The sequence below is a fragment of the Nycticebus coucang genome, chromosome 6, assembly GCF_027406575.1.
Source record: "Nycticebus coucang isolate mNycCou1 chromosome 6, mNycCou1.pri, whole genome shotgun sequence".
In the NCBI taxonomy this organism is placed as follows: Eukaryota; Metazoa; Chordata; class Mammalia; order Primates; family Lorisidae; genus Nycticebus; species Nycticebus coucang.
Window position 1 is genome coordinate 59,594,517 of NC_069785.1, and position 18,248 is coordinate 59,612,764.

General features: G+C 47.2%; 1 protein-coding gene across 3 annotated transcripts in view; it reads left to right on the forward strand.

Annotated features, from left to right (window-relative positions):
* The first annotated feature begins 959 nt into the window (after nucleotides 1–959).
* The window catches only part of CGNL1 (cingulin like 1), a 179,296-nt gene continuing 162,007 nt past the window's right edge, over nucleotides 960–18,248 (forward strand). For 2 of the 3 annotated variants that reach the window (XM_053593485.1, XM_053593487.1), the window contains exon 1: nucleotides 4,585–4,652. The gene's annotated coding sequence lies outside the window, so the exon portion shown is untranslated. Of the gene's footprint in view, nucleotides 1,056–4,584; nucleotides 4,653–18,248 lie in introns of those variants that run through there. The other variant, XM_053593486.1, reaches the window with a different exon arrangement.

The following is an 18,248-nucleotide window of genomic DNA, read 5'->3' on the forward strand; positions in this document are numbered from 1 at the left end:
TCTTATCTGCTTTCTTGGGGAATTCTCACAACCAGGTGGAGTATACTGGTTGAGTATACGCCTCATTTTACAGATGAGGAAACTAAGGCTCTGAGATGATAGTGTTTTTTTCCCCAAGTTCTGGCAGCTAGCAAGCAGCATGTCCCAGTTTCCCCTGAGATGAGCCTAGACTAGGACCTGAAAACTGACTTCTAATCCCCACCCTACTTCTTATCAGCCCTGTAACTTACAATCTTTCATTTTCTTTTCTTTTTTTGAAACAGGGTCTCACTATGTTGCCTGGGCTGGACTTGAACTCCTGGGCTGAAGTGATCCTCCCGCCTCAGCCTCCTAAGTGGCTGGGACTTACGGGCGTGCACCACCATACCAGGGGCTGCGACTGTAATCTCATTGGCCTCTAGACATAATAGGTGCTCAATAAATATATGTAGTTTTGACTCTTCCAAGTTGCATCACTTTCCAAGTTGAAGAAAAGAACTACACCTCAAGTTTCTGACTAGGTGAGGAGAAAAGGGCTGCACAGAAGAGTAGGGAGGAAACTGCGCTCAGGGCAGGGTGGGGGGGTAGAGAAGGCTTACTGGAGACCGGCAATTTGGAAAGGAAAATACCCGGCGATGGCGGAGGGGATGTGGAAGGACATTCCGATCTGGGGAGGGGTGAGGACAAAGCGTTGTTGGAGTGGAGTGTGAGGCTTGAGGTGGGGTGCGGAGAGGAGCTGGCGGGGGGCGGAGGCAGGGCGCGCCGGGATGCGAAAGCGGGTCCCGGTGGAGTCCGGGTGCCTGGGGAGGTCTGTCCGAGGAGCCTGGCTGGGGAGGGAAAGGAGGGTGGGGTGGCCCGGGAGGGGGCGTCGGCCGCGGGCTCCCGGGCCCAGGTGCTCGCCCGGCGGCCGCCCGCCCAGCCCTGGCCCCTCCTGGCCCCTGCCCCTCCTCCGGGAGGGCGGGCGGCGGCTGCGGGGCGGGGCGCGGGCTCGCCCGGCCTCCCGGCGGCGCGACGGTCATTGCACTCGCGCCGGGCTCTGCTGGCTGCAGCGGGAGCGGGACTCCAAGGCGGCGGCGGTAAGTGAGCGCCGAGCGGGAGCTGAAGGGTGTGCGAGCCGAGCGCGACCCGGGGGCGGAGGTGCGGCCCGGGGCGGCGGGACCCCAGGGGCGCGGGCTCCGCCAGGTGCGCCCAGCTCGGCCGCGCGTCCTCCCTCCGAGCTGGCGCTGCTCCGCCGCCGGGCGAGGGTCCTGGGGCTGGGAGGTGCTCTCCTGGCTCCTCACCGCGCCTAGCCCGGAGCGGGACCGGTGGCCACTCCTGGGGAACTCGGGTCGGGGCGGGGCAGGGAGGGAGGAGGGTCTCCAGGACCTCCCTGGTGTGAGGAGGGCTTGGCTGCCTTCGCAGCCCTACCTGGAGTGCTGGGAGTGACCCACGCGGAGCGCCGCAGTCCCTGTCCTGGGTTTAACTTAATTCCTCTGCACGCTCGTCCAGCCCGTCCCATGAGAAGAAAGGGGTTTGTGGGCCCCCCTCTCTCCCTGGCCCTCTCCGCCGCGACCCCCACCAGGCTGGATCTCCCGAAAGCCCCCGCCTCACTTAGAGCACATAGCCTCGCTTTCCAAGGGACTTTTCCAAGTTGCATCACTGTTTGGCCACTAGACAGGTGCTTGGCTGTCACGTTGGAGTTAGTTACATAGGATTTTAGAAACTTTGTGCATTTGTTCTGTTTGTACCCCGAGGAAGCAGTGCCCTTCCAACGCTGCTTACGCAGCTCAGAGCTGGCTGAGAATTCTTTGGGGGACATTGGTTCCCAAACTTGGCTGCGCACTTGAAGAGTTTTAAAAAATACTGGTGCCTGTGTTCTACCTCCAGAGATCCCGATTCAGTTGGTGTGGGCTGAGCCTAGACAGTGGAAGTTTTAGCAGCCCTCCAGGTGATTCTAATGTACAACCAAGGCTGAGAATCTCTGCTTTAGGGATTACTTGCACCAGCCACTTTTTGAATCACTAAAGATCCTGATATAAAACTCATCTCAGGCTCTCTGGAGTCTTCTGTAATCCACCTCTTCACCTGGAGACCTGTTGGTTGGTACTTTCCAGCCTAAACTGCAGTGGTGCCTTTTGAATTCCCTTTGTTTCTGCCTCTCAGTTTGCAGTAAATATTGCTGGGCACTTCTGTCAAGGAGTTGAGAGGCTGGGTAGTAGGGCTAGGGCGCTCTTGTGAGGGTCAAGGTTATAAGATAGGGTTGTCTTATTCAGGAAAAACCAAATGATAGCTCGACTTGTCATACTTGGAAAGGATTTCTGATGAAAGGAGGGCAAATACTTTAGGAATTGGTTAGCTTTTTGATCATCGCCTCCCATACAGAGATAATGGTTTTGCATAAATGTGGGGAATTTTCCTTCCAGAAGCAAAACTAAAAAGATCTTTAAGGTTTTGAGGTTGATATTTGTGTTCATGTGTGTGTATGTGTTAATAAGTTAAATTCTTGATGTGTAATCAGGCCCTGCAGACCTCACACACACAGTGTATATTGTTGATAGAATAATATCTGAGTTAGGGAATCAGTACACATTTGAGATTAGACCTGAGACACTTGTCAAATGATCTTAAAAATGATGGGGAACTAGGATTAAGGAAACTCTGAACTTACGTTTACTTTGGCTGAAACAGCTATATTTTATTAAGAAAGTGTGTTTTCTGCGTCCTACTTATTAACATGGTAGTCTCCAGGAAGCTTGGTTAATTTACTGTTGTACCCCAATTGTGATGTTTGTAGTAGAGTCCAACCTGGATGTTGGTACCTGGCCACAAATCAGTGGATTTAATTTTTTTCTTATGCTGGCCCTCTATACTGTATTTATGTACATATATATAAACACACACACATATATATATATTTTTGGAGACAGAGCCTCAAGCTGTCTCCCTGGGTAGAGTGCTTTGGTGTCATAGCTCACAGCAACCTCCAACTCTTGGGTTCAAGCGATCCTCTTGCCTCAGTTTTTCTATTTTTAGTAGAGACAGGGTCTTGCTTTTTGCTCAGGCTGGTCTCGAACCTGTGAGCTCAAGCTATCCAGCTGCCTCAGCCTCCCAGAGTGCTAGGATTATAGGCGTGAGCCACCGTGCCCAGCTAACTGTGTTTTTATTAGCAGTGGGATGACATGCTTTCAAGAATGCCATTCAGAGGTGGAGGAACATTTGTGCTCATTTCTAGCTCCTAACATGAGTCAAAAGAACATTCATTTCAAAAGAGAAAAAAATTATATAAATTTACCCACTTGGCTTTTCTCATTTCTCCACCTTCTTCCACCCTGATTTGCTCCTATCACTGTATTCACTTGCTGGAAGTGTGCCCCCTCTGGGAGACGTCTTAATTGTCTTAGCTCTGGCTGGAGAATGGAGGTTATATGGAGTGCATGGTCTCACAGGGTGGCCCCTGACCTGAATCCTCAACCTCTGGGGAACAAGACCATATGGAAAGTGTTTTCCTATGTTTCTTTTTCTCTTTGCTTTTTTTTTTTTTCCTTAGACCATGCCAACAAAATGTAGCCATATTATTAGTTTGTTAACTTGAAAATCTTGTCTTAATTTGGGGAAAGATGGTTATTTGAGGTTGCTATTGAACTCTTAGTGTCAGAAAGTTGTATCTGAACAGCAGTAGTTGCACTAGGAATATAATAATACATTCTGGATCCCATTCCCCTGGCCTCACAAAAAAAAAGTATATGTAAATGTGGACCTAAACAGATTCATTGCAATTTCTTACTTTGGGGTAGCAGCTCTTCTAAAGTGATTGGAAGAAAGTTAAGTGAAGGGGTGGCGCCTGTAGCTCAGTGGGTAGGGCGCTGGCCACATGCACCAAGGCTGGTGGGTTAGAACCCAGCCACGGCCTGCTAAAAACAAAAAAATAGCCGGGTGTTGTGGCAGGGGCCTGTAGTCCCAGCTACCAGGGAGGCTGAAGGCAGAGAATTGCTTAAGCCCAGGAGTTTGAGGATGCTGTGAGCTGTGACGCCATATCACTCTACTGAGGGCAACAAAGTGAGACTCTGTCTCAATAAAAAAAAAAAAAAAGAAAGAAAGTTAAGTGAAGAAAAATATTTTAGGGAAAGGGTAAACAAACATAGAGAATCCCGAAGGGATCTTTGATTTGTGTTAAGAATTGACTGTCTTTGGGCAGCGCCTGTGGCTCAAGGAGGAGGGCGCCGGTCCCATATGCCGGAGGTGGCGGGTTCAAACCCAGCCCCGGCCAAAAACCACACACACACACAAAAAAAAAAGAATTGACTGTCTTGGGTGGCACCTGTGGCTCAAAGAGGTCGGGCGCCAGCCCCATATGCCAGAGGTGGCCGTTTCAAACCCAGCCCTGGCCAAAAAAACCCCCCAAACTATAAAACAAACAAACAAAAGAATTGACTGTCTTATTGGCTTCCTTTTCCCCCCTTAATTTGCTATTTTGATGGGATAAGGGATAGTAAGAGAAATTTAGTGGCCTCTTTGACTCTTCCCCCTGAAACCCATTTATCTAAAGGATGCCATTGATGTTTTTTAAAAAAGCCGGCTGATTTTGTGCTTTTCCTTTCTTTTCCTCCTCTGATCCTGGCACTATAGGGCAGTGAAATGGCTGAGAAGTTGGCATCAGAGCAGGAAAACAAAGTTCAAGGGGAACTGAAAATTGGGTAATTTTCCCTGGATGACCAGGTGCTTACTTTATTCTGGCATGTGACATCGCTATTATCAAGAAGCAAGTTATCACATGAAAACCTTGAAAATGGAAGAGAGAAAAAAAGGAGGGGGATTTGGTGAGAACAGCCCCAGAACTGGCCTTCAAGGATGAGGGAAAGCTTGCTGGAGTTGTCTGTCACACCTCCCAGCTCCAACCCCCCCTTCCCTTCTCTCTTCACCACCCTTCTCTGCCTCCTCAAACCCAGATAGTGGTTCACCTTCGATTCACACTCAGTGTGTTTTTCCTTCTTTATTCACTCATTGAACAAGTACTTATGAAGCCCCTGCAGCTGGCAGAGCTCTGTGCTGCCTGCTGAGCGCTGAGTTGTTGGTAAGGAGCCTGAGGTTGGGTGGGGGTGAAACTTGGGTTGCAGTATACTGGGAACTTCTATATCAGAGATGAATGCAGAGACCATGGGGTGCTGTGGGGCACCCGGCTGGCCTCACCTGGGTAGATACCTCAATTCATTGGCAGAGCAGCCATAAGAAATGCTTTGCTTGGGTTTAAATTAGAGCGTATTAAGTCCTTACACCAGGTTTTAAGTGACAGATTTTGGATGCTTTTTTGACTGGGGAGAGGGAAGGGCCTGGGCGTCCATCCTGCAGAGGGCAGGCGGCAGGGTGAAGGAGGGGCCAGATGCCGGCAGATCTCTTTTTGCTTTAGGAACCTGGAGAACAGAGACATTTCCTGGGGAGAATGTGACTGCATCTATTTTTGGCACGTTGGTGACTGGCAAAGTAACCTCACTTGTGGCTACCTCTGCAACAGAGTGGGGAAGAGAGTATAAAGTGTGTGTGAAAGCAGAGGCCATCGTACTTTTTAGAGCAAGTGGTTTACTTTTTAGTAGTGGTCTACTAAGTGGACATTCATTCTTCGTCATACCATTGTCACGTTAGCTCAGGTTTCCTTGGATACGCTGAAAAAATGGACTTTATGCTGTTTTTCCTTTGGGATGGTGGTTTCCAAATAGCTGACCCATAAGGCTAATAACCCCACGATTATAAGAATAGTGAAAATTTGTTTATCGACTGTCTCCCCAGGGCCAGGTAGCAGGCTTGGCACTTCTCTTCCATTGCTCTGAACCCTTATGTCCCCGAGAGGCAGCTGGCAATGAACTCATTTTACAGATGAGGAAACTGAGGCCCGTAGAGGCACCGGATCCTGCAGAGCCTGGCTCACAGTGCTGCAAAGTGGCAGAGTTTGAGGTTTGTGAGGCTTCTGGTTTGTCTGCACACAACGCTAAGTTCCTTTCACTGTTTCTTGCTCCTTTTAAGCGGAGCTGATTAGGAAATTATGTTCTGGGCGGCGCCTGTGGCTCAGCGAGTAGGGCGCTGGCCCCACATGCTGAGGGTGGCGGGTTCAAACCCAGCCCCGGTCAAACTGCAACAACAAAAAAAAATAGCCGGGCGTTGTGGCGGGCGCCTGTAGTCCCAGCTACTAGGGAGGCTGAGGCAAGAGAATCGCGGAAGCCCAGGAGTTAGAGGTTGCTGTGAGCCATGTGACGCCACGGCACTCTACCCGAGGGCGGTACAGTGAGACTCTGTCTCTACAAAAAAAAAAAAAAAAAGGAAATTATGTTCTTAGTGCCTTGTTTATTTTTTAAATTGTGGCCTCCTTAGATCTGGATTGATTTATTGTTTTCCTCTACCAGATGAGGTCTAACGGCAGACAAAAAACCACCATGGCTATGTGATCCCGAGGGGGAATTTTAAGGAACCCTTCTTTTCTAGATGTTTGAAAGGAGATGGTACATCAGGCCATTCAGAAGGATTCGATGGGTCCCCTATCCTAGGTTAGAGAGATGTTATCTCTCCATTTCTACATGTTCTGCAAACTTCTGAGTTTCTGTAGATAATTGGTTGTTGGGTACAAGATTAAAAGCCAAACTCAGTGTTGGACATTCTGGAATCAAATGAGGCTGTACACATCCAACTCCTGTTTGTGTGGTACTTAGGACAAAAACAAAACTTTGCTGCACAGTAATTACCTTGAGCTCTCAAAATTACAGGTAGTAGGGGCTTAGAGGCCAGATGGAGCTATAATTAGTGATGAGGAGTTTCAAACAGGGTTAGTGAATGAGCGTTCATTACTTCAATAGGCTGTAGCTTAATATCTCAACCCAACAAGGATCAGCTCCAGGGAAGCTTTCCAGGGACTTAGTGGAGGGTCGTCATGGAGTGAGAGTGTTTGGGATTACAGCACAGGGCATTTGTTGTGGACATGAAATATTTCTGCCAGTCTGGCCGGAGGCCTCTTTGTTGACAAGGTGGAGTTTATTCCCTGCTGCCCAATCACAGGGATTTCTGCTTGCCTTAGGTAGGGTACATGATGCATCAGATCACTGCTTTGTATTACAGTTTTTTAGGTCTATAAGGACTCTTTATTATGAAAATATCCTTCACTGTCACTAATCTCTTTGCTAGAGGACTGGGGTAAGGGAGCATGATTTTGTGGTTTTGGCCTCAATAGTTCTCTTGGCTTTGACCTCTTCCTTCGTTTTCTTTTTTTTTTTTTTTTTTTGTGGTTTTTGGCCGGGGCTGGGTTTGAACCCGCCACCTCTGGCATATGGGACCGGCGCCCTACTCCTTGAGCCACAGGCGCCGCCCTCTTCCTTCGTTTTCTATCCTCGTGTTTTATTGCATTTGAAACAGTCCCTCTGTTTTCCCTTGCAAATTTATAGTCCATATAGGGAAGAGGAACTCCTGTGATCATCACCCCCCAGAATCCCATTTTCCTGATGAGGAAGCTGGCTCCGTGTGTCTGGGAGACAGGTACTGCGTGGGGAGGTTGGGGATCCAGTATGCACTGTGAGACTCTCAGTATCTGGGGCCTTTTGACTTGATTACAAAAGAAAAAGAAATGGCCCAGTTTTCAAGGTCATGAAGAGGTTCTAGTATATCCTACGAATATATATCCTTAAACTTCATCAAGGCTGTATTGACAGCTTATGAGTAAAAAGGTTTGATTCTCCACCATTTGGGGCTTTTGCGTTTATCCTCCTTTCTAAAAACAAGACTTAATTCAGAATCACAGCAGCAGCTTAGAAGTTGATTAGCTTTTCTCCTTGCCCTAATCAAGTATCAAAACCTGGAAAGTTTACTTCTAGTCCTGATTACTGTGAAAGCTTTAGGAGCTAGAGAGGAACTGATAAAGAATGGAGGGAGAGATAAGAGAGAATAGTGTGCCAAGGGTCTACTGCAGGGCAGAGTTTACCAAACTTAAGATTACTTTTACTTGTGAGTTTCAGGTTTGGAGCTTAAGCATCTTTGTTCCAGATGTTGCCCAGACCAGCTCAGCCTTAACCGTCTGTGCCCTGGGCCATCTATAAACTTTGTGGAGTGAGGGTGGTGGTTGAGGAGAAAGTAGAGAAGGGGAGAAGGAGAATGAGGGTGGGAGATTAAGCCCATTTATTATTAGCTGATTCTTCAGGTCTGGGCTGCTCAGGGCATGACCACCTCTCCCTACAGGCCTGGAGTCCAATGTCCTGGGTGTGAGGCAGCTGGGTGGGGTACAAATGAGAGAGGGTGGCCACACTCTTCCCAGGAGACCTGTCTAAGATCAGTAATTCTCATAATAGTAGCATATACTCCTAGAGCATTTACTTCCAGCCCTGTCCTAAGAGCTTTTGCTATAGCAACTCTGTGGGGTAGGTATTATCATCATAAACCCATTTTACAGGTGAGGAAAACAAGGCCTTGAGAATTGGGTAACCTGCTAAAGTTTTGCAGGTTCCAAATGGTGGGATCCAGGGTTCAAACCCTTGTGTTCCAGCTCTGAGCTGTGCTGCTAACCTAACAGCTACTGAGTCTCTAAAAAGAGCTATGGCTGTGTGCTGGCTCTTCATTCATTCTTTCAACTCACTCATTCCTTCATTTCCTTAACAAATTATCGACTGCTTGAATGTGGCTTTGTCTCAGTGCTTTTTGTTTACATCTTTGAATTCCCACAAACCTGCAGATGAACCCATGAAGAGGAGGGATCTCTTTACTGACCCTGTCTGCCTAGTATCTAGCAGAAGATGGGTGCTCAGTAAAGCTTCATGGAGGGAAGGACCAACGACCGTCATTCTTCTGAACCTTGATATTCCTAGGTTTCGTTTCTCTCTCTCTAGCAGCCATAGTGATTTCTGAATAGAAAAACAGGCACTAAGAAGGGTCAGAGTGCGTGGGGAGTGTTTCACAGAAATAAGAGAGTTCTTCTGGAAATCATGCTGTTTTATGTGCGTTTCAAGTTCTCACGGCCAATGGCTTTTTGCTTGTGTCTGCTGAATTTTCATTCCTGGATCTCACCGACTTGGGTTTGGAATCCCTATATACCTGTCAGTGGGAGTGTGGTTCTGGGCAAGTTCCTCTTCCATTTCAGGTTTGTTTCCTCATCTGTAAAATAGGAGTAGGGAGGATGATGGTCAGGGCTATGTCTCTTTGACATTATCTAGTGGTTCTCAAACAGGGGTCCTATGAGGAACATTTGACACTATTTAAAGACATTCTTGGTAGTCATGATGGGGGTGGGGTGGGTGGAGGGGTAGTGATGGCTCTTGGCATCTAGTGGTTAGAGACTAGGGATGCTACTCACAGGACAGTTCCCCACAACAAAGAATTATCCAGCTTAAAATGTCAGTGGTGCCAAGACTGAGAAATCCTGTTAAGGTGGAACCTCAGACATGGTAGCTCTTTTTAACTCTCTGATCAAAGGGAGCTATTGGCCAGTGACTGGAAGATTCCCCCCTTTCTTTTTTTTTGGTTTTTGGCCAGGGCTAGGTTTGAACCCGCCACCTCTGGCGTATGGGACCGGTGCCCTACTCCTTGAGCCACAGGCGCCGCCCGATTCCCCCCTTTCTTAAGTGGGGTGGAAAGAATGGAATTTAACATTTTATTGATACCTCTGGGTTTCCCTACAGGTGCCCCTGAGGTGGGAGCAGCCACTTTACTCTCCATTAACTGTGCTTTAACTATTGTTTACATATAAATAGCCATGCTAACGCCAGTGAAACCCCTTCACTTCTCCGGTAGTTAAACTCAGCCCTGGAGGAAGACTCCTGGGAGACGGCAGCAGAGTGGGGCCTAGGGCAGCTACAGCCTCTGATGAGTCTCTAGTTTTTTTCCTCTTTGAAAGGACAGGTAACAGTGTCACCCTCCCATCTCTGGTTTTGCTGAAGACTGAATAAAATAACAATGCATGTGTGGAAATAGCTCTGTGCCCACATGTTCGTTTGATTCCTGAGGCTTGTTGAAGATGTGTTGTAGAGGTCCCTGTATGAACTGCCTTTTCTGGTGATCACTCAGTCAGGTCCACTAAAAGAGGGATAAGAGTTTAGGGGTCAAAGAATAGCTGGGTTGTGGGGAAAGTGGTGAACTAGGCCCCCAAGACAGTTCCTGCAGCAGTGTATGAGACCTGGAGCTGTGTGGGCCAGCTGTTGACAGGGCAAGGTGTGGGGTAAGGTACCTGCTCACCCTGCGAGTCTAGGTTCAATCTTTGGCTTTTCCAGTATTTGTTGTGTGACCCTGGACAAGATACTTGACCTTGTGCCTTGGTTTCCTCAGCCGTAAGTTGAGCATAATGACAATGATGACAGTAGTACCCACCTGAAGATTGGTGTGAGGGTACAGTAACTTGTCCTCGTGAAGTGCACAGTGGAGGTGGAAGCTTAGCTTGAAGCATGAGTTGTTAGTAAAATAAGATTTCTTTTGGCCTGTACAGCATGTGCATTTTTTACTTGGGTGTAAGAGCTGAAAAAGGATCTTTCTGGAGTTCCTGGGTTTATTGGTAGCAAAATATACCCAACATAAAATTTCCATTTTAACCAGCCTTAAGTGTTCACAACGTTGCTCAGCCATCACCAATATCTGATTCTAGGGTGGCGCCCGTGGCTCAGTGGCTAGAGTGCCGGCCCCATATACCGAGGGTGGCGGGTTCAAACCCAGCCCCGTCCAAATTGCAACAAAAAAAAATAGCCGGGCGTTGTGGCGGGCGCCTGTAGTCCCAGCTACTCAGGAGGCTGAGGCAAGAGAATTGCCTAAGCCCAAGAGTTGGAGGTTGCTGTGAGCTGTGACGCCACAGCACCCTACCGAAGGCGACAAAGTGAGACTCTGTCTCAAAAGAAAAAACCAAAAACCAATATCTGATTCAAAAACGCTTTTACTCTCTGGCCCCCAACAGAAACCCTGTATCCAATAAGCAGTGACTGCACCTTTCTGCCTTGCCTAGCCCTGGAAATCTCTAGTCCAGTGGTTCTCAACCTGTGGGTCGCAGGCTATATTAAAGGGCCGCAGCATTAGGAACCACTGCTTTAATCCATTTTCTGCCTGTATGGAACTGCCTTTTCTGGGTGTTTCATATAACTGAATTTCATTCAATAGGTGGCCATTTGCATCGGGCTTCTTTTACTTAGCTTTCATGGTTCACACACGCATTGTAACGTATGTCAGCACTTAGCTCCTTGTTACCTGGTGTCTTTTTGCAGAGCTCTCCAAGCCTCAGTTTTACCAGGTCTGTTGTCATCCCAGGTTGTGTCCTGTTTTGCAAGCTTTAAAATGCCTTTCTTCATTTGTTTTGGTTCTTTGCGGCCAGCCCTATTTTTTCCACTTTTCCCATCTAGGCCTTCTAATGACCCTTGAAATGAATATTGGAATGAAGCTCTCATGCCAGGTTCTCGGTGCTGCTGAGGAATAGGTCTTATTAGGTATTTTATTTCTGCTGAAGACCACTCAAGTCTTCACACAAGGGCCCAAGCCCAGCTTCATTTCCCCGGGACAGTGTGGTAGATTTTAAAAACAAATGTCTGGAAAACACCCACCAGGCCCCTTTTATTCATGGTTTAAAAGCTTTCCACCATGAGAAGTGGCCCTCAATTAAGTCCTTTAATAAAAACCTCTGTGTGTTTTAAAGCATTCTTGGGAAGTGTTTACATTTAATGCCACTGCAGGCTTCTAAATGAGGAGCTGTGGAGTGAGCGATCCCTAACCTGTGACTTTAATAATAGCCTGTGCGTTAGATTTCCAGGTGGAGGCCTGGGCCAGATCTGCAACTTGTCGTTGACTCAGCCCAGTACAGAGACGGGGGTGGGGCGGGGGGCAGAGGATGTTCTTGACTATATCCTACCAGCCTTAGCAGCCACTGGTGGGAGATTTAGAGAGGTCTAAAACCACTCACAGGAGAGACGCTGGACTGAAAGGAAATCTCCCCCACCCCTCCAGAAGCATTGCCCTGTTTGGGAAGGGCAGTTCCCCACTTCCCTTCTCCTCCCTGCCTTCTGACCTTATCAGCAGGGAGGGGGGCTTTGGTGGGCAGAGATGAAAACTTTTAGGAGAGCAGGGCCAGCCTTCCGAGATGTGGGGGTAGGGGTGCCCAATAGCTGCAGGAAGCTCTACTTTGCTGCTGATTCTGGAGGGTGAGTTGCCCCACAAAGAGGAAGCAGGCTGCTTTTAGCTTCATGGAAAACTTGGAGATTTGGCATAGACGAGAGTCCAGGGAACAGCTGGGTCCTGAAGTAAAGGAAGTTCTAGCAGGGTCTTTGTGCTGCTTTTTTTGGGACCTTTATTGTGTGGGACAGGGACAAAAGGGTGAGGGGAATCAGTTTGGGGTTTTGCAGGGGTGCAGGGCCTGGCGATTAAGAGCCCAGATTCTGGGCCTGGACTGTGGGGTCTGAATCCCAGTTCTGGGGTTCTGTTCTATGAGTTCCTGAGTGGAGAGTGCTGGGAACAATGCCTGGAGACTGAGCTGTGTATGTGTTTGCTCTTATTACCACACCGATGCTTCACTTGGGTGAATTCCCAATTAGTATTGTAGAAATGCGGTAGCGCCCATAGCTTAGTGGGCAGGGCACTGGCCATATACACCGAGGCTGGTGGTTCGAACCTGGCTTGGGCCAGCTAAAAAAAACAACAATGATAACCGTAACAACAACAACAAAAATAGCCACGCATTGTGGCTGGCGCCTGTAGTCCCAGCTACTTGGGGGGCTGAGGCAAGAGAATCGCTTAAGCCCAAGAGTTTGAGGTTGCTGTGAACTGTGGACGCCATGGCACTCTACTCAGGGCGACAGTTTGAGACTGTGTCTCCAAAAAAAAAAAAAAAAAAAGAATTGTAGAAATGCTTCTTGTTAACAGAGCTAATTTGTCTCTGCACCCAGCAAGCTTATTTAATCCAGGGGACAGGGTGATGTCAGGGGGCCCTGAAGAAAACGTGACTGGCAAATGGAGAAATTGTGCTTGATGAGTCTGAGTTCTCAGGGGGAAAATAAATGTGAGGAGAAGGGTCAACCAGTAGATAATAGATTTTATTTAGACTTCCAAAAGATCAGACTGCATGGCTTTGGTTATTAAATGTGTGCATCTCTCACAACTTCCTGAGTGTGGGGGATGTTAGAAGGGGTGTGGCCCAAACTGATACTATCCTGAAAAAGAAGACAATGGCTTGGAGAAATCCTCACATTTGCAGATGAAATAAAATTCTTTTATTTATTTATTTAAGATAGGGTCTCACTCTGTCACCCTGGGAAGAGTGCCATGGTGGCATCCTAGTTCACAGTAACCTGGAACTCATGGGCTCAAGAGTCATTCTCTTGTTCCAGCCTCCTGAGGAGCTGGGACTACAGATGCCCACCACAATGCCCAGCTAGTTTTTGTATTTTTAGTAGAGACAGGGTCTCACTCTTGCTCAGGCTGGTCTCCAACTCTTGAGCTCCAGCAATCCACCTGCCTCAGCTTCCCAAATTGCTAGGAGTATAGATGTGAGCCACCATGCCTGGCTGAAATGCTTTTAAAAGTGTCCACCTAGGCTGGGCTTGGCTGAGGCAATCCAGATGCTAAGTTTCCATTTGGATTCAGGTCTAGTCCACATGTATTTACTGTAGAGCCCAGGGGGTGAAGAGGCAGCAGGTGCGAAGGGCATGTTCAGGTCTTGGCAGATCACAGAAGCATAAGAAGGCAAGTGGAAGTGCACCACACCTCTTAAGGCTTTTGCTCGTAACCTCCTGCTGACAGTTGTGCTGACATTCCATCAGCCAACACAGATCACGTGGCCAACATCAGTGGTGTGGGGAATACCTTTGGCTTATTCTGGTAAGAGGTAATAGGGTCACATGGCAAAGCAGGTGGATGGGTGCAGAGGAGCAAAGCACTGAGAACAATAATTCGGTTCACCACAACTGCAGAGAATGAAAGAGAGGGAAGAGGGAATGGACCAAATCAGGCTTTGGGGAGCTTGCTAAACCTAGGCCAGCTGGGTAAGAAATCCTTCATGTTTTGTACAGGTACCAGTGCAAACCTTGATGAGTACTGTGAATTGGCCTGGCCTCAGTTGGCAGGACACGGTTTCACATTCATTCACCATCATGCTCCTGGGACTGCCGCTTGTCTGTGGGAGGAGCAGAACAATGGGCTTGATTTTCTTTTCAGTGTTGTGACCTGAGAGGCTGCCTAATGTGGTAGCAGGAATGTGACAAATTGGGAGGGCTAAGAGGACAAAGAAAGACCAAAGTATTTGAGGAGGCCAGGGGCTTAGCTTACCCCTTGCCTGGTCCCCTCTCAGCATCGGGTTCCTGGGGATGTCAGCCTAAATCCCGCCTTTATTTTTTATTTTTTATTTTGTAGAGACAGAGTCTCACTTTATCGCCCTCGGTAGAGTGCCGTGGCAACACACAGCTCACAGCAACCTCTAACTCCTGGGCTTAAGCGATTCTCTTGCCTCAGCCTCCCGAGTAGCTGGGACTACAGGCGCCCACCACAACGCCCAGCTATTTTTTGGTTTGCAGTTCAGCCGGGGCCGGGTTTGAACCTGCCACCCTCGGTATATGGGGCCGGCGCCTTACTGACTGAGCCACAGGCGCCACCCAATCCCGCCTTTAATAGTCCATGACAGTTATCATCAGGGCTTTTGTGCACTACATAAGGACCCTGTGCCTTTGCTTCCAGATCTCTTTACAGCCAAAGAAATAGGCTTTGGGAGGTTAGGTGACTTTTCTTGAGCTGACCAGCTCATGGGTAGCAGATAGAAACCAGGTGACCCAGTTCCCAGCCAAGTGTTTGTGTTTCCAAACCCCGTGATTGTCTCAGTCGAGGCAGAGAGTCGTGACTGGTGTTGAGTGGGGTAGTTGGTGGTACATCCTGGCCCCATGATGACAGACAGCACCTGCTTTCCTAATGAAGCCCTGTGGACCCTGTACCTCACGTAGCATGACGTGGGAGAAGCAGAACAAAGTACTGGTCAAGGGTAAGCAGCCTTTCTGTTACTGTTTTGGAATGTGCCATTTCTTTTTTTTTTTTTAATTTCTTTTTTTTTGTAGAGACAGAGTCTCACTGTACCGCCCTTGGGTAGAGTGCCATGGCGTCACACGGCTCACAACAACCTCTAACTCTTGGGCTTACGAGATTCTGTTGCCTCAGCCTCCCGAGCAGCTGGGACTACAGGCGCCCGCCACAATGCCCGGCTATGGAATGTGCCATTTCTTTAGAGAAGAGCAATTAGACTCTCCTAGGGAGCAAAGGCCCTGGCTGTTAGGGAAGATGTGCTGAGGAGGGATGGGAAGTGAAACCTTGCGAAATCAAGGGGGGTAAGGAGACAGGCACTCTTGCTCGGGCTGTGGGCAGGATCATAAATTCAGTGGTCTCTTTGGAGAGCAGTTTGACAGTGGGGATCCTTTTACCTGCAAGTGAACACAACTCAGTTACATGTGGTTTAAATGGGACATTTAAAAAAGACATTTGTTACCTTGTGTGAACAAGAAGTCTGCAGTTAGGCCAGTGGAGACTCAGGTGTATTTACTTTCTCAGCCTCAGTGTTTGATGTTTGCCCTCAAATTTGTTTTTTCATAGTCCCAAGGTGGCTGTAGCTGCTCCACCCTTCACATCCCCATTCAATGTAATGTCCAGAGGAAGGAAAGGAGGAAAGCAGAAAAAACTTTTGCTAGGAGCTCCCAGCAGAACAACTTTTTATGCCTCATTGGCAGAATTGGTCAGATGCCCACACCTAAACCAATAACTACGCTGGGGAAATAGGACTTATTTAGGTCAGTGTTGGGGCTAGATGGGAGGCCAGTCTTCCCTGAAGAACATGGGCACTGGGAAGAAACATGGTTGTGAGGGGACAGGAGTATTGTTTATATATAAATAACTGTATATAATTGGTGTGGAGGGAGGTTGTGGAAGGGGGAAAGTCCAGGAGTGAAATAGGTCTTTTCTTTCCATCCCCTTTGTTATATAGCACGGTATCTTACTGCTAGTAGAGTCAAAGACACTTTTTTTCTTTTGAGACAAAGTCTTACTTTTGTCGCCCTTGATAGAGTGTCGTGGTGTCACAGCTCACAGCAACCTCAAACTCTCTGGCTCAAGCGATTCTCTTGCCTTAGCCTCCCAAGTAGCTGGGACTACCGGCGCCTGCCACTACACCCAGCTTCAAATACACTTTTGAAGAATGAATAAATGTTTAGGTCAAGACTTAAAGCAACTTTATGAAGTGTCAAAACCCAACCAAGCAAGCTCAATCAGCAAGAAAGGTAGATTCTGCTGGAAATTTATCTTGCACAGAAAATATGGCTATCATTTCCTTCATTTTTTTTCTTGAGCTCCCAAGATCTAATTCATTGCCAAGAAATCGGTCTGAGTATCAAACTTTCTATTCCTCCTCCACCTCCTACTGAAGCCTTCTGTGCCAAGTTCTAATAAAGCTAACAAAGCTACGTGAGATTTTTAAGATTGAGGGTAGAGCAAAGGTAGGGGTCACCATTGGGTGTTGTGGGTGGCTTCAATGGGAGAAATACCTTGATGTTTTAAAGTCTGTTAAGTATAGAATGAGCAGAGTTGTTGTTTTTTTTTTTTTAAAGGAAAATAAAGTTTCTTAATACTCCTGGATTAATAGGTCGAAAGTTGTTATCTTAATTATGTCATTTTGATAACAGGAAAACCCCATAGATACTAGTCGTGAGATAGGGATTTTCAACCTGGTTGGTCAGTGTTAGCAGAAAAGTGTAAAAGTGCCTATTGGTGAGATGAAAGAATTATGTGTAGTAGTGTTTTCAAGTATAATTATCTTCTATGTAGAAACGCGAAGGCATACGGGTATGAGAGCCACTTTACTGGTGAGGGTGGGGGCAGAGAGTAGAGTGCTTCCCTTCATCGGCTGATATTTTTCATAATTCTCTTGCCCCATGGTTCTCTCTTTCTGAGTTTGACTCCGGTAAATCAAAAGAAAGAATGAGCTTGGCGCCAGCCACATGCACCGAGGGAAGAACTTGGCACAGAAGGCTGGTGGGTTCGAACCGGGCCAGCTAAACAACAATGACAGCTGCAACAACAACAAAAAAAATCACTGGGCGTTGTGGCAGATGCTTGTCCCAGCTACTTGGGAGGCTGAGGCAAGAGAATCGTTTAAGCCCAAGAGTTTGAGGTTGCTGTGAGCTGTGATTCCACAGCACTCTACTGAGGGTGACATAATGAGTCTTTGTCTCAATTAAAAAAAGAATGTTGTAACTGACGTTTCCCTTGAGTTGCTTTTAACTTTTATACCCTTGGGTTTTAGCATTTAGCTCTTCTGTAATGGCTCCCGGATACGCTCTTGACTCAGACAATGATGATATCATAGAGCTGTGGTAAGATCATTTCCTTTGGAACAAAATGAAAAGCTTTCAGCATTTACAATTGGAGGAAAATGTAGAAGTTTCATAAGCCCCTTTTGCTGCAGGATGAAAAAGAGGCCATGTTTAAACATCATCCACCTTGCCCCTCCAATGTGCAATGGGAAGTTTCCAGCATTATTTTTGAAATACAAAAAAATGAATGTGCCTTTTTTTTTGTGGTTTTTTTTGGACGGGGCTGGGTTTGAACCCACCACTTCTGGCATATGGGACTGGAGCCCTACTCCTTGAGCCACAGGCACCACCCGAATGTGCCTTTTCAATGTGTGTATTCTTTTTAATGAGTCCTTAGAACTATTTGGAAGAAAAGTAGTATTTCACATCTTTTTCGGGATCCAAAGAACTTTAGGTCATTGGTGTGTTATGTTATAGGGCTGATTCAATTTACATTTCTTGAAAGAGACAGCATGTGCCTGTTTGTGTACATGTGAATACCTATAAAACCAAGAGTCTGTGCTCACTAGAAATAATCTTGGCATATGTCCTCTTCTGGTTTTCAGATAGTCTATGTTATTTCTGCAAATTTTGTGATATATTGTATATTTTACTGTGTCTACATCAGAAAACATAATAAAAATTTTATGCTGCTAGCTCTTTGGTGTCCCTCCACAGTGCTTGATACTGTTCTAAGTACATATTTACTCATTTAGTTTTTTCAATAACCCTATTATTATGCCATTTTACTGAGGAAACTGAGATCATGAGAGATTAAGTAATTTGCCCAAGGTGAGACAGCTAGTCAGTGGTGGGGCCAGGTTCAACCCGGGCAGTCTGCGTTTCCTTAGATGAAGCCAGAAATTCATGAGAAGTGAGTCATTCCTGAATCTGCAGATTGATCGTGTACACTGAAGACTTTTTTTTTTTTTTGGCAGTTTTTGGCCGGGGCTGGGTTTGAACCCGCCACCTCCAGCATGTGGG